At 42.4% G+C, this 5,250-nt stretch overlaps 1 pseudogene; it reads left to right on the top strand.

Moving 5' to 3' along the window:
- Window positions 1–1,486: 1,486 nt before the first annotated feature.
- On the top strand, window positions 1,487–1,605 carry LOC134946310 (5S ribosomal RNA; annotated as a pseudogene).
- The last annotated feature ends 3,645 nt before the right edge of the window (window positions 1,606–5,250 follow it).

Below are 5,250 nucleotides of genomic sequence, written 5' to 3'. Positions count from 1 at the left end.
CTGGGGTTGAAAGACCTGCTGGTGAGAAAATTGTCAAGTCAAGCGGAACGCGACCTGTCAACATCTCCTCCTTCACATTCTCCCGCAACTGGGGGTGCGAGGAAAAGGCTCAGAATTCCGAGCCCACCCGCTGGCGGTGATGCAGGGCAGTCTGGAGCGACTGCTGATGCTGACATCTGGTCCGGACTGAAGGACCTGACAACGATTACGGACATGTCGTCTACTGTCACTGCATATGATTCTCTCACCATTGAAAGAATGGTGGAGGATTATATGAGTGACCGCATCCAAGTAGGCACGTCACACAGTCCGTACTTATACTGGCAGGAAAAAGAGGCAATTTGGAGGCCCTTGCACAAACTGGCTTTATTCTACCTAAGTTGCCCTCCCACAAGTGTGTACTCCGAAAGAGTGTTTAGTGCCGCCGCTCACCTTGTCAGCAATCGGCGTACGAGGTTACATCCAGAAAATGTGGAGAAGATGATGTTCATTAAAATGAATTATAATCAATTCCTCCGTGGAGACATTGACCAGCAGCAATTGCCTCCACAAAGTACACAGGGAGCTGAGATGGTGGATTCCAGTGGGGACGAATTGATAATCTGTGAGGAGGGGGATGTACACGGTGATATATCAGAGGATGATGATGAGGTGGACATCTTGCCTCTGTAGAGCCAGTTTGTGCAAGGAGAGATTAATTGCTTCTTTTTTGGTGGGGGTCCAAACCAACCCGTCATTTCATTCACAGTCGTGTGGCAGACCCTGTCACTGAAATGATGGGTTGGTTAAAGTGTGCATGTCCTGTTTATACAACATAAGGGTGGGTGGGAGGGCCCAAGGACAATTCCATCTTGCACCTCTTTTTTCTTTAATTTTTCTTTGCGTCATGTGCTGTTTGGGGAGGGTTTTTTGGAAGGGCCATCCTGCGTGACACTGCAGTGCCACTCCTAGATGGGCCCGGTGTTTGTGTCGGCCACTAGGGTCGCTTATCTTACTCACACAGCTACCTCATTGCGCCTCTTTTTTTCTTTGCATCATGTGCTGTTTGGGGAGGTTTTTTTGGAAGGGCCATCCTGCGTGACACTGCAGTGCCACTCCTAGATGGGCACGGTGTTTGTGTCGGCCACTAGGGTCGCTTAGCTTAGTCATCCAGCGACCTAGGTGCAAATTTTAGGACTAAAAATAATATTGTGAGGTGTGAGGTATTCAGAATAGACTGAAAATGAGTGGAAATTATGGTTTTTGAGGTTAATAATACTTTGGGATCAAAATGACCCCCAAATTCTATGATTTAAGCTGTTTTTTAGTGTTTTTTAAAAAAAACACCCGAATCCAAAACACACCCGAATCCGACAAAAAAAATTCGGTGAGGTTTTGTCAAAACGCGGTCGAACCCAAAACACGGCCGCGGAACCGAACCCAAAACCAAAACACAAAACCCGAAAAATTTCAAGTGCACATCTCTAGTGTTAAGATGTCTACTTACGCGTACAGTCAAACCACACTGGCACGCCCAATCTTGTCCGATCTTGGAAGCTAAGCAGTGTTTGGGCCCGATTAGTACCAGAGAGGGGGACTGCCTGGGAAGATCGGGTACTGTAAGGACTGACAAATGACGTCAAGCCAACTAGTGACCGGTCTGTTATCACTTGATACATTCTAGGTCCACACTATTCACGGTTCACCCTATTATCTAGTATTTACTGATTCATATTTATTACTTCTCATTTATTCATTATTTTTTACCTATGGAGGACTCACTCTGTGTATGAATACCCTTCCCAGCATCACCTCCCTCATATATCCTGTGTAGGAATTCATCCTTTATTATAGTACTCTGCTCCTGGTTCTTCCCCTTTTCCTCACTAAGCTAATTATAATTTCATAACCTCCCCCCTTCTTTGTTTAATCCTACAGCATAGTCACCATCAAATTACCACTGTATTTAAAAATGAATTGTCACGTTTTTAGGCACAAGTGTTGCAGCATTTGCGCATGTTGTAATAATGTTTATTATGTGGGCTATTATGATATCCCCATCCCCCTATGTAGCAGTCTCCAGTACCTGTGAAAAACCAGTACATAGATTTCACCGTGTATCTCTGTCTGTTCTATTTACATGGGACCGTTGCCATGGATACCGCAAAGCCACGTTATCTGGGTCTCCTAAGACTCCTGATAGATGGCCACCGCATTTCCTGTATTTCCTATGGAGTTTCTCCCCAACAATATGGCTGCCACAGCACCTGATGGGATGGACATACATTTTATTGAGACCTGAACGGAGTCTGCTGCTATCCAGGAGAGACTGCAGGCACATGCGCAGGGAACGAGGAGCTCAGCCGGCGCATGCGCACTAGCGAACCGGAAGTGGGACGTAAATAACCGGAGTCACGTGGCACGCTACCTCCGTCACCGGAAGTGCGGCGGAATTGCCGCACTTTATTACATTCCAGCAGTATTGAACACTTTAAGCAATGTTTGCACCATGTAAACCACTCGTTTTTATTAAGAACATACATACTGTGACCCCTAGTCCATTGGGCTATGCTTTGATTGATTGTCCTTGATTGTTTTTAGGTTAAACATTTTTATTTGATCACATGACCAATTATGACATCACAAACCCTGAGCTAGTATTGCCAGGGGTATAAATAGGCATGCAATCTCATCCTGTCCCTACCCCTTGAAGAAGTCTGGTGCGACGCAACGCGTTGGGTTCCCTGCAGTGACCCCCTTGCCTATTTTAAGTTAAGTCATAACTCCTTACCGTTATATCTGACCTTTATGTTTTTATCACTATTTGAAAAACCTTTTATGTTTTATCCCATTTTTATGTGTTATTATTAAAAACTGTTTGTTCAATGTTATATTTTTTGGCTCATAAATTATAAGTTTTAGCATTTGTACTATTAAACAGCACTAGTCGCCGGTACCCTTATCCCCCCACTATATATATATATATATATATATATATATATATATATATGAAAGAGAAAACAATGGAGGGCGCAATGGTGAGTGTGATAATCAAAAGTAATTTACTGGCAAAGTATTCACTCACATACATTAAAGGTAAAAGGTAACCAGCACAGTGTAGACAGCTTGTGTAGCCTCCGGATAGCATACACCGATGTACAACGTTGCTCTATGGATACCAACAGCCGCTGTGGACATCCAGCCGCACGGACTACAAACGGACCTCACACGCCGATCATCCAGGCACTGGATCCACGTCGCAAGTCCTGAGGAAGGGGATGTGTCCCCGAAACGTCACCTGTTGTTTCCAATAAACAACACTCCACGGCGTGGAGTTTGTTCAACACTGTTTGCAAGCCTGTGAGTGCCACCTGTTTCTTCTTACTATATATATATATATATATATATATATATATATATATATTCCATATAATTTGGCACTACTTTGCAACAATCAATGTCTGTGTGCTTGTGCTCATTACATATAGGGGGTCATTCCGAGTTGATCGCTCGCTAGCAGTTTATAGCAGCCGTGCAGTCGCATTGTCGCTCCCCACCGAGGAGTGTATTTTCGCTGTGTAGAAGTGCGAACGCTTGTGCAGCAGAGCGCCTGCAAAATCTTTTTGTGAACAACTAGACCAGCCCTGTAGTTACTCTTCATGTGTGTTGATTCTAACGACGGAGGGATGGCTTTTTATGCCACACACCCGCCCAGCGAACGCCCAGCCATGCCTGCATTTTTTCTGCCATGCCTGCGTTTTACCAAACACTCCCTGAAAACGGTCAGTTGCCACCCAGAAACGCCCACTTCATGTCAATCTCCTTGCGATCGGCTGTGCGTTTGGAATCGTCGCTAGAACCAGTGCAAAATTGCGGCGCATACACATGCACAGATTAGCCGTTTTTTTTTTTTTTTTTTAATAATACAATTTTTATTGTTATTTAAAGGCATACATGAGAGAACAGGAAAAATTGATCGTCACATACATAAAATGCGGTAGACTAGTAATACAGAAATAATGATGTGAGTGACTAATCCAGAATACATCTTTTTAACATAAACAAGGATCTCAAATAAAATCTTGCAGATTGTAATGCAAATTGAGGATTCTGTATGATTGTCTACCTGAAACTATGACGAAGATAGAATAGAAAAGTAGTAAGAGAGAGGACACAAGAAGAGAATAAAAGAAATAAAAAAAAAAAAAAAAAAAAAAAAAAATATATAAAATACAAGGGGAGGGGATGGAAGGGGGTAGGGTGGGGGGGGGGAAGAGATTATTGTTATTATGAGATAAAATAAAAGAAAGATAAGGGCCTATTCTGTGTACAGAGATTTAGTCAGAATGAACTAGAAAGCCAGTGTTGGTTGGGATTAAGAGTTAGCGATGACCCGGAGATGGTGCCAGTCTGTATTTTCAAACACTTTCATAACTCTATCTCGAGTAGATGAGTCTAGAGACATAATGAATGGGGACCATTTGGTATAAAACCGGTCAACGTGCCTATCCAAGTCTGGAAATGTATTATTCCTATCGAAATAAAGGATTTGTAAGAGTTTCAATTTCAATTCCTGCAAGGAAGGAGAGGAAGAGGAAATCCAATGTATGAGAATTACTTTCTTTGCAAGTGTCACAATGGTAACCAGCAATGGGATATGAGAGGAGAGTTCCTTGTTGGGGAGCCAATTTTTAAAGTTTGCACATAGGTATGCTAGAGGATCTGGAAGAACTTGGGTAGAGAATAAAAAGTTTATATATACAGTTACCTTGTTCCAAAAGCGTTTTATCTTCCCGTAGTCCCAGATACAGTGGTAAAAGTTAGCGTGTAAGCAATGACATTTAAGACAAGATCCTGAGGTGTCCGGATTCATATGTTTTCTCTGAGCAGGAGATATGTAGGCCCTGTGTATAGTTCTCCATTGTACTTCCTGGAGATATGAGGATTTTAAGAACTTTAAGGTTTTAGAACAATGTTCAGTGAGAGTTAAAGAGGAAGTAATGTCAGGGATATCTTTTTGCCATGTAGATGTCAGTGCATGCCATGATTTCGTGTTAGAGATCGGTAGTAGGATAGTATAAAGAAATTTTATACAGTAAGGGACAGCATTTAATAAGCGCAATAGGGAATTAATGGGATAAGTCGAGTTTTGATATCTGGTTTTAGGATCCAGTGAAGAGGCAAAGTGTCGTGTTTGTAAATACATGAAAAAATTAGAGATGTGAAGTGAGAATTGTGATTGGAGAGTAGAAAAGGACAATATTTGTCCTC

This window comes from Pseudophryne corroboree, chromosome 7 (assembly GCF_028390025.1).
Source record: "Pseudophryne corroboree isolate aPseCor3 chromosome 7, aPseCor3.hap2, whole genome shotgun sequence".
NCBI classification, from domain to species: domain Eukaryota; kingdom Metazoa; phylum Chordata; class Amphibia; order Anura; family Myobatrachidae; genus Pseudophryne; species Pseudophryne corroboree.
Note: the sequence above shows the minus strand (reverse complement) of the source record. Positions and strands in the feature narration are given on the sequence as shown.